Source organism: Elephantulus edwardii, unplaced genomic scaffold (genome assembly GCF_000299155.1).
Source record: "Elephantulus edwardii isolate Elephantulus edwardi_28Jun2011 unplaced genomic scaffold, EleEdw1.0 scaffold00020, whole genome shotgun sequence".
In the NCBI taxonomy this organism is placed as follows: Eukaryota; Metazoa; Chordata; class Mammalia; order Macroscelidea; family Macroscelididae; genus Elephantulus; species Elephantulus edwardii.
In genome coordinates, this window is record NW_006399770.1 from 4,687,993 (window position 1) to 4,699,668 (window position 11,676).

The window sequence follows — 11,676 nt, forward strand, 5'->3', positions numbered from 1 at the left end:
ACGAACTGGGGATGAGGGTGGAGAAAACAGTGCAACAATGAATGAATGAGAACCCAAAATCTCTGTAAATGTTCATTAAAACTAATAAAATTTAATAAAAAAAAAGTTGGGTGAACTTTTAAAACTATTGCCCTAAAATATCTTTAAACTTCAAACTAAAAATATTCCCTGACAACTTCTTACAACTAACAATACTTTGACTTAACTAGCATTATGCCGGTGAGACTGCAGTAACGTCAGCAGCTCAAAAGATTAGGTAAGAGCATAGTAACAATGATTTTATGACAGAAACAACAGAAAAAGAGTGAGAATTGCTGTATAACTCAATTGATGTATTTGATTTCACTAAATTGTACAAATAGGAACAGATTCATTGGTGTGTGTGGCCATATATATTCCCAACAATAGCAATAAATAAATTCTCTTTTTGAAGTATGCAATCCTGTCTAAAATATCAATCTCCTAACTTTGAGATTTAAAAATACTCAAATAGAAGTGGCAATAACATGGTATTCTAATTGGATTTTGCATATTCTTTGAATAGGTAAAGTCTGAGCGATTTTTATGCAGTCAGACAATGAATGACTTTTTGTCTGGAATTGTACTTCTCTGACTCCGGAATTTCTTTCATTTCTGTGACTTGGACAGCCAACTTTTCCATTTATTTCTCTAAAAGGTGTCTGCTTACTCATTATTTTTCTTACCTATATTTAAATGCCTTATAAAAAGGGCCCTGAGGCAACTCTCTGACTTAATATTGTACTTTATCTAATTGAATTCCTCATGAAATAATGATGACATCCTGTTCAGAGAAAAAAGTTCAAGCTGAGCTGTCCTTTGTATTTATCCATGAATTACAAATAGATCTTACATAGTATTTTGTGTGGGTGGGGAATTCATGATTAGGTAGAATGGAGAATTACAAAAACACATGGGGGAAAATGTTTTAAATCACCTATTGTTTCTGCAAAATTCATTACTAATACACTTGTATATTTCCTTCTAGTGTTTTTCTTTGTGGAACTATCTTAGGTTGCTGTAGTCAGATCCAGTAAAGTAAACTGGTTTTGTTGCATGGTACTATCAAATTTACTGTTATATTACACAATTTTTAAAAATATATAAGGATTATATAAAGTTTGCTTAAGTGGATTTGTAGTTCACATAGTGATTTCTCTTTTTTAAAGAACATTCAAATTGTTCCTAAATCTTAACTATTATAAATAAAATTATGACCTTTTTCATGTACAAAATTATTTTGGCATTTTACATATGTAGAATCTCCAAAATGGAATCAGTATATCAAGAGTCATAGTATTTAAATCTTAAAATGAGTATTGGCGTACTATAACTGGCTATATTTCTAATTACTACCATACATTGAACGGCCAACTCTCTGAGAAAGCACTTACAAAATTATTAATTTATACATTCTTGTTTGAAAAAGGATTTGAAACATTTACAAAAATAAACATAATTAGTACAGTTTTGAGTTGGAAAATAATAGTAAAGAGTGGAGATTTTCAGAATATAAGAAAATCAATAACTAGAATTTCTTGAGTAGGAAATCAAAAGATGAATTGCATTGGGAAGATCTGCTGTCATGGACCTCTCTAGAGTGCTGAAAAGCAATGATGTCAGTCTAGCTATAAAGGTGAGCCTAATCCAGGCCATCATCTTCTCAATTACTTGTTATGCTTCCGAGAGTTGGACAATGAATAAGGACGACAGAAGAATAGATGCGTTCAAGTTGTGGTGCTGGAGAAGAGTCTTGAACATACCATGGACTGCCAAGAAAACAAACAGGTCTGTCTTGGAAAGGGTGAAAGCAAGTCTCTCGTTGGAGGTTAGGATTTTGAAGCTCCACCTCACTTACTTTGGGCACATGTCCAGGAACGATCAGTCCTTGGAGAAGAACATCATGCTCGGAAGGGTGGACAGACAGCACAGGAGAGGGAGATGCCAGATGAAGTGAATTGATATTGTAACTGGGATAATGGGGGTTGGTTTGTCAGAATTAGTGAGACTGGCTGGGGACAGAGAAGGCTTCAGAGCTGCTGTACATAGGGTCGCTACACATCGCAGGCAAACTCAATGGCACATAACGACAATAACATACTATGACAGGTTTGGAAGCAGGGGTGGCATCCACTTCCTAAATAACATGTCTCTGGAAACTCTATGAACTTTGATAAATGTCAATAGTTGTGGAGGGGCTTTAAGCCTTTTGTTCATAGGGTCACTATCAGTCATGCTGAACTCGAAGGCAATCAGCAACAGTTAACAGACAATGTGCATCAGACAAAATGTGCTAAAACCAGATTTCTTTTCATTTCTTCACCACTTGCTATTATCCCACGACCGAGCAAGTTTGTTGTTGTTATGTGATGTCAAGTCTCCTGTGACTCATAGTGACCCTGTCTACAACAGCCCTAAACCCTGCTCTATCATGTGTCAATCTTATTGTCTCTGACACACCTATCCCATTAACCCAGCATCTGAATCCATCTCATCGAGAGTCTTCCTCTCTTGCACTGTCCTTCCATCCTCCCAACCATGATTTCCCTCTCCAAGGTCTGGTCCACCTTTCAACATGTCCAAAGTATGTCAAACAAAGCTTTAGAATCCTTGCCTCCAAGGAGTAACCTGGTCTCACCCTCTCTAAGATGAACCTCTTTGTTGTTCTAGCAGTCCATTGTATATTCAACACTCTTCTCCAGACCCACAACTCAAATCGTCAAGTCTCCTACTATCATCCCTAGTCCTTGTCCAGTTTTCTAATACATAGCAAGTAATTTCAAAGGTCATGGCCTGAATCAGAAACACATTTGTCTCCAGACTGATATAGTTGTTCTTCAGTACTTTGGAGAGGTTCTAACAGCAGACTTTCCCAATGTAATTCATCTTTCAATTCCTGGCTGCTGGTACCAAGAGTGTTGATTGTGGAGCCAAGCAAACTAAATCTCAATCTCTTCACCATACATCATGATGCTGTCAATTGGCCAGTGGTAAGAATCTTTGTTTTCTTGATGTTGAACTTCAATCCATATTGAAGGCTGCAGTCCTTGACCTTCTGCAGCAAGCGCCTCCAATCCTCCTCAGTTTCAGCAAGCAGGGTTGTGTCATCTGTGTAACACAGATTCTTAATGAGTCTTCCTCCAATCCTGGTGCCACATTCCTCCTCATACAGCCCAGCCTCCTGGATGATCTGTTCTGCATATAGATTGAAAAGGTATGGAGACAGGATACATCCCTGGCATATGCGTCTCAATTTTTGAACCATGCAGTGTCTCCTTGTTCTGTTCTGACAACTGCCTTCTGGTCCAAGTATAGGTTTTGAATAAGCACAATCAAATGTTCTGGGATTCCCATTCTTCTCAGAGTTAGCCACAGTTTGTTGTGATTCACACAGTCAAATGCCTTTGCATAGTCAATGAAACACAGACATTCCTCTGGTACTCCCTGCTTTCAGCCAAGATCCATCTAACATTAGCTATAATATCCCTAGTACCACAACCTCTTCTAAACTCAGCCTACACTTCAGGCAATTCTCTGTTGATGTGCTGTTCCAGTCGTTTTTGGATAGTCTTCAGCAGAATCTTGTTTGCATGTGATATCAATGATATTGTTTGATAATTCCCACACTCTGTCAGGTAACCTTTCTTTGGAATGGGAACATATATAGGTCTCTCCCAGTCAATTGGCCAGGTAATTGTCCTCCAGATTTCTTGGCACAACTTGGTGAGCACATCCAAGACAGAGTCTGTTTGTTGAAGTATGTCAATCAGTACGCTATCAATTCCTGGGGCCTTGTTTTTGCCAATTCTTTCAGAGCAGCTTGAACTTCTTCCTTCATCACCACAGGCTCTTCTTGCTCATACGTTGTTTCATGAAATTCTTCTGTGTTCACCAATGCCTTTCGGTACAATGACTCTGTATACTCTTTCCATCTTCTATCCCACCTGAATTTCAAAACCATCTCAGGAACAGGTTTGACGCCTTGAAGACTAAGAGCGAAGACTAGATGAGTTGTGGGAGGATATCAAGAATATCATCAAGGAATAATGCAGAAGGTCATTACAAAGACAGAGGAGGAAGAAAGACCAAGAGAGATGTCAGAAGAGACTCTGAATATTGCACTAGAGCGCCAAGAAGCCAAAGCAAAGGGAAGAAATCAAGATATTAAGGAGCCAAACAGAAAAATTTCTAAGGGCAGCATGGGAGACAAAGTATTACAATGAAATGTGCAAAGAGCTGGAGTCAGAAAATCAAAGGGGCCAAATTCACTCTACATTTCTTAAGCTGAAGAAACTGAAGAACAAACTCAAGCCTGGAGTTGCAATACTTGGGTTGAGTATAGGTGATTGTATATAAATTGACTGACATACACACTGCAAGTTAGCAGAACAAGTGAAAAGGAGTTACAAAGTAATAAAACAGAGGTATAATTGGTGGAAGGTACTGGTGGGCCTGTGCAAAAAGAACTAAAGTAGAAAGGAAAGAAAAGGGAATAGGGAGAAAGGACTCTAGAAAGGCAGGGGTGAAACAAAACATCTAGATAGAGTGTGTTGTTATCATAAAAAAAAAAAAGAGAGAGAGAGAGAGATACCAGGGCCAACTCCGCTGCCTGGTGCTGGAGGCGCCGTTGGAGCCGGCTTGGTTGGCGAGAGCCACTGAGAAGCGGGAGGTCGGCTGCAGGGCTCAGAGGCACGGCGTGCGGGGCGACATTGAAGCGGCCCATGGAGTTCGAGGCGGCGCTGCTGAGCCCCGGCTCCCCGAAGCGGCGGCGCTGCGCTCCTCTGCCCCGCTCCGCGCAGGGCCTCAGGTCCCCGGACGCCAAGCCGAGCCGCCGCTATTTCAGACGCAGAGCTCACGACCGACCGTGCAGCAGTCCGCCCCGCCCCACGGCGAGCGGCGCCTTCCAACTCCGGAGCAAATTTTTCAGAACATAAAATAAGAATGTAGTCGTTACCAGAGGTGGAGACATTTAGAAGTTGTTCTTAATCAGAGTGAAGCTTGCACTTCGGAAAGTCAGCCGCAATCCTCAGCACTCACAGCACCTAGTTCTCCAGATTCTTCCTGGTTCAAGAAGTACCAGCCCACTTTTATCCTCCGACGAGTTGGAATAATATGTGAGCGTCTCTTAAAAGACTATGAAGATAAAATTCTAGAGGAATATGAATAAATCATCAATACCAAACTAGCAGAACAATTTGAATCTTTTGTGAAGTTCACACATGATCAGATTTGTACGGGACAAGGCCAAAAAGCTATGTGTCCTGAGGCTTTCTTGCCTATCTGGGTACCAGGTTTAACCTCAAGAGATGGCTGCTGTACACTTTTTGCAACTGGTTTGATATCACACCCTGAGAACACTTCAATGTTTCTGCGGGTCCGTTTTTATGAAAATTTTTTTAAAGACCTTGAAACTTTCTGGTTGCCACAAGCGTATCTTTCTTTTTTGCTCATCCAATAAACAGCTGTGCCTTACTGTGATAGATTTTCCAAACAAAATACCTGGTGCAGCAGTTTAGCAAAATATGCCTTCAGTGGCACTCAACAAATGGAGTTTGCCCAAGCACAGCTCTTTAAGACGTGTGTGTGAGAATGTGTGTGTATATGTATGTGTGTGTATCTTAAGTTATTATTTGTATTGTGCAAATTTTTTGATCTTGGGGATCCTGGCTGTGAATTTGATGCATGACAATTATGGTTAAAAATATTTGCTTGATCTACAGAAGATCATTAATGTTTGTAGCCATATAAGTTGTAACAGTAGATTGTTTTATGTATAGGTATTATTGCTAAATACAGGGACTGATTCCACGGAATATGAATCATAAGTTAGGATGGACATTAGATGTGATTATGATGATATAGCAAAAGTCTGCATTCCTAGGTCTGCAGATGAGGTGAGGAATTAAAATGAACTGGAGATTGGTCATGTGACACATGGACTCTGCTTAGAAAAATTCTTAAGACTCCAAGCCTTAAAATACCCACATGGAGTCTGTGCTCACCTCATTCACACAATCGGCTCCATGGACACTGAACCTCCTAGGAAAAAAGATCTCTCCCAAAGCAAGAGCATCAGGGTTTGCTGGGGAGCATAGGTGAGCACAGGACTGGGCCAGGCCCCAGCAGCACTGCTACCTGGGAGGAGCCACTTCACCATTTGTCTGTCCTTGCAAATAGAATTTGGATCCTTGGGTCAAGTTCTCCCAACTTCTTTTCAAAGCTGTCCATGTTCAACTGCTTGAGCTTCGTTTCGGCAACCTCCTGCCCAAAGTTGCTTACAGGCTGTTCTTCGCCTTGTGCCCAAGGCTAAAGAACAGAAAGTAACCTTTGTCTTGAGGAGGTAGAAGTTATGTAAACATTTCTTTCTTACTATGACTTGTTCAGAACCACATTTTACAAAATGCCCTGTTTCTTGTTTCTGGAAAGGAAAGTTCTATTAAAATTGTTTTAGTTTAGTTTGAATATAGACTAGTTGGTGTTTTTTTAAAAATTAGGGCTTATTTTGAAAAAATCTGAGTTTAATTCAAATGTATGCCAATACCTTCCAAAGTAAGGTAATATTCAGAGGCCATTGTTCAGATCAGATGGCTTAGAAAAATTTCTGGAATATTCACATTCAAAGATTCCTTATTTATGAATGTCTTTGACTTAAATATAACCAAAAACTGCAACATTATTCTCTGTACATTTTCATGATATAGTGTTAACAAGCTTAGTTGCAAACAAATAAAATACTTAACCTATTTGTTTAAAAAAAAAAAAAAAAGACCAACCCCCAGGTGAGTACTGCTTTTGTTGTGGTGGTTATAGCTGTTATGCCCCATCAAGTGGACTAAATTCAAATCAATCCTATGAACAATAGCTCTGAACCCTGCGTTATCTTGAGCCAGTCTTATTGTCTCCAACACCTTTAACCCCATTACCCTAGTTACTGTGTCAATCTATCACATTCAGGGTCTTCCTGTCCTGTGCTGTCCCTCCACCTTTTCAAGCCTAATGTCCTTCTCAAAGGACTGGTCCCTGCTGGTAACATGCCCAAAATATGTGAGGTAGAGCTTTGAAATCTTTGCCTCCAAGGTGCAACTTAATTTCACCCTCTCCAAGACAAACCTGTTTTTCTCTTGGCAGTTCATGGTATGTTCAATAGTATTTTCCAGCACAACTCAAAGGCATCTATTCTTCTGTCCTCTTTAATCACTGCTCACCTCTCTGATATGTAGCAAGTAACTGCAAAGGTCATAGCCTGGATCAGACTATAATCTCTGTTGTTGTTGTTGTGTGCCGTTGAGTCGCTTGCGACACATAGTGACCCTATGTACAACAGCCCTAAACTCTGCTCTGTCCTGTGCCAATCGCACTTTCTCCAATACACCCATCCCGATTACCCCAGTCACTGAATCAATCCACCTCATAGAGGGCCTTCCCCTCCTGAGCTGTCTTTCCACCCTACCAAGCATGATGTCCCTCTCCAAGGACCGGTCTCTCCTTACAACATGTCCAAAGTATGTTAGACAGAGCCTCAGAATCCTTGTCTCCAAGGAGTCATCCAGTTTAACCCTTTCCAGGATGAATCTGTTTGTTTTCCTAGCAGTCCATGGTACCCTCAGTACTCTTCTCCAGCACCACAGCTCAAAGGCATCAATTCTCCTTCTATATTCCTTAGTCATTGTCCAACTCTCTGATGCATAACAAGTGATCCCAAAGACCATGACCTGTATCAGATGCACCTTAGTCTCCAGAGAGACACCATTGCTCTTCAGTACTTTGGAGAGGTCCCTAATAGCAGACTTTCCCATGGCAATATGTCTTTTAATTTCCTGGCTACTGGTGCCAAGAGTGTTGACTGTGGAGCCACATAAACTAAAGCTCTGAAGAATCTCAATCTCTTCACCATCCATCCTGATGTTGCCAATTGGACCAGTGGTGAGAATCTTTTTCTTCTTGACATTGAGCCTCAATCCATATTGGAGGCTGCAGTCCTTGACCCTCTGCAGTAAGTGCATGAGGTCCTCCTCAGTTTCAGCAAGCAGGGTTGTGTCATCTGCATAAAGCAGATTGTTGATAAATCGTCCACCCATCTTGACCCCACATTTTTCCTCATAGAGCCTAGCCTCCCGGATAATCTGTTCTGCATACAGGTTGAAAAGGTATGGAAACAGGACACATACCTGGCGTACACCCTTCCTAATTTTGAGCAGTGTTTCCTTGTTCTGTTCTGATGACTGCCTCTTGGTTCAAGTATAGGTTTCGCATTAGCATGATCAAGTGTTCTGGTATTCCCATTCTTCTCAGAGTCAGCCACAGTTTGTTATGACTGACATTTTTGTTCTTTAGCACTCTAGAGAGGTCTCTGACAGTAGATTTTTCCCAATGTAATTCGTCTTTTGATTTTTCTGACTGCTGATGCCAAATGTGGAGTATGAAACGGAACAAGCTGAAATTGTTAACAATCTCAATCTCTTTTCCATCTATCATAATGCTGCCATTTGGCCCGGTGGTGAGAATCTGTTTTCTTGATGTTGAACTATAATACATACTAAAGACTGTAATTCTTGACCTTCCACATCAAATGCTTCAGGTCCCCCTCAGTTTTGGCAAGTTGTGTCATTTGCATAACAAGTGTTGATGAGTCTTCCTCTGTGTGTGAAGCCACATCCCCTCAAACAGTCCAACCTTCTGAATGATCTTTTTCACATATAGATTGAAAATATATGGAAACAGGACACCTCCCTGAAACACTTCTTTCCTGATTTTGAACCATGTAGTGTTTCCTTGCTCTGTTCTGATGACTGCTTCCAGGTCCAAGTATAGATTTTACGTGAGCAAAATCAGGTGTTTGGGGATTCCCATTCTTCTCAATGTTAGCCACAATTTGTGGTGACCTGTACAGTCAAAGGTCTTTGCATAGTTAATAAAGCATAGACATTCTTCCTGTATTCTTTACTTTCAGCTGGAAACCGTCTGACATTAGAAATGATATTCCTGGTGCCACAGCCTGTTTTCAAAATCCTGCTTGAACTTCTGGAATTTCCCTATCTATGTACATTCTAGCCATTTTTTAATTTCAGCAGTATTTTACTGGCATAAAATATTAACAATATTATTCGATAATTTCCACCTTTTGGATCACCTTTCTTGGAAAAGAAAACAAATATAGACTCTTCCAATCTGTTGGCCAGAGAGCTGTCTTCAAGATTTCCTGACAAAGAGCATATCCATGGCTGCATCAGGTAATTGAAACTAAACAGTCAGTGTCCCATTAATTCCTGGGACCATATTTTTTGCTGAAGCCTTCAATGAAGCGTCAACTTTTTCCTTAATTACCATTGACTCCTGCTTATATGGTGCTTCCTGAAATTTTTCAGTATCAGTCTGGTGTTTTGGTTTCTTGTTGGGTTTGTTTGTTTGGTTGGTTTTTGTGTATAGTGACTATGTCTATTCCTCAATCTTCTCTTGATATTTCCTGGGTCATTCATAGCATCTTTCAATATTACAACTAAGAGGCTTAAATTTTCTCTTCACTTCTCTTCCCTTGAGAAATTCTTCACTTGGTTTAAATTCCATAGTTTAAAATTAAGAAAGGAGTGGGTCAGAGTTGTATTCTCTTTTAAATTTGCTTTTCAGTTCTCTCAGCTTGAGAAATGCAAAGTGAGTTCTCATGATTTAAAATTAAGAAAGGATGTTTCCATGTTCTTGTGATGGTGAATAACACTACCATGAACATTGGTGTACAAGTCTCTGTGCCTCAGTTCTCTGTATCTCAGTATATTCTAAGCAGTGGAGTAGTAGCTGGGTATATGGTCTTTCTATGTTCAGCTTTTTTTTTCAAGTTTTAATAAAATAAATTTTATTTCATCAACTACATTCTTTTTTTTCTTTTTTTTCTTTTTCCTAAAGCTAAAGATGCTTTATTAATGGATTTTCCAGGTGGGATTCCTTGGTCTGCAGAGAAAGAGGCAGAGAGCCAAACCAGGGAATACCCAACCATCAATTACATTCTTAAGTGAAACCAACATCCCATTTTTCTTAACTGTTAACTACTGTATGTACAGCTTGGCTTCTACCTTGATTCAAACTAAAAGCAAAGCCATTTTAGCCAATGCTTTTTGTCTTACAAGCACAAATGTCAACATAATAAAAAGCATAACAATGGTATAGCATTAAATCTTTTAATTTCATGCTGAGCACTGCTTTTACTATGTCCCAAAGACTTTGACTAGTTTAAAATTTTTCTACAACTCACTGGTTTTTTAGTATTTCCATTATTTTGTGGCCTGAAAATGGTTTATTTCTTCTGGAGTATGGTCAGTATTCAGTGGTATAGAACATATATTGAGGTGCTGTTATCTGATTATGACTCATAGACATATATGAGTTAGGTCTAAATGGTTAACTGTTAGTCTACAGCATTTGAATTCTTTATTCTGCCAAGTGTTTGCTTTCTAAATGTCAGGGCTTGATATCAGGTATGTAGATTTTTATAACTGCTATGTTTTCTGAGTAGATTGGATTTTTTGTCATATAATGTTCTTTGTTTTGATGAATTTTTACTTCAAGTCTATTTGTAAGACACTTATATTACTAAAAATATTAGTACTGTTTTTTAGATTACTGTGATTTTTTTATTAGTCCCTTTTTGAGAAAATGACAAACTGCCTTCCAGAGTGGTTATACAATTTTACAATCCCCCAACAGTGTATGAGTTCCTACATTCAACCACAAACAAATAGATTGAGAAATTATGGTACATTCACATGATGGAATACTTTGCAGCATGCAGGAGCAATGATTTTGAAAATCCCTACTTAACTGTGAGGTTCTGGAAAGCATTATGCTAAGTGAGCTAACTCAGTCCCATAAGGACAAGTACTGTATAAGACTATTATTGTATAAATATAAAGATAACTAGTAAAATGTGTATGAGGATTCAAGGGTGAGAGGGTAGGAGCACAGGGGTGAAGATGGGCAGGGGAGTCATCATAGGGTCACACAACTTGATGAGTAGAGGGAGAGGTGGGTAAAGGAAATGAGAAAGATCCAGTGTGGGAAAGAATGTATACAAAATTTTGTAAGCAAACTAGCATAAAATAAAAATTTTATTTTCAAAACAAATGATAAGGGAGTGTGTCAGGGTTGTATTCTCTTTCCAAAACCATTCAATTTGTACATTGAGCAAATTATTTGAGATGCTAGCTCTGTGAATAGAATGTGGTATCAAGATCGAAGGAAGACTCATGGACAGCCTGCGTTATGCAGATGACACAACCTTGCTTGCTGAAAGTAAAGAGAACTTAACTTGAAGCACTTCTTGCAGAAGATCAAAGAATACAGCCTTCAATATAGATTGTGTCTCAATGTCAAGAAAACAAAAATTCTTACCCCTGGACCCATAGGCTACATCATGATAAGTGGAGAAAAAAATTGAAGCTATCAACTTCATCTTACTTGGATCCAATCAACACCCTTGGTACCAGCAGTTAGGAAATCAAGAGACATATTACAGTGAGAAAGTTTGCAGTTAGAGACCTCTCCAAATCATTGAAGATCTGTGATGTCAATTTGAGCACTATGGTGTGCCTAATTCAGGCCATGGTCTTTCCTATCACTGATGCATTTGAGCTGTGGTGTTGGAGAAGAATACTGAACAGCTCATGAACT

General features: G+C 39.3%; 1 pseudogene; it reads left to right on the forward strand.

Moving 5' to 3' along the window:
- The first annotated feature begins 213 nt into the window (after positions 1 to 213).
- Positions 214 to 5,283, forward strand: LOC102865464 (annotated as a pseudogene).
- The last annotated feature ends 6,393 nt before the right edge of the window (positions 5,284 to 11,676 follow it).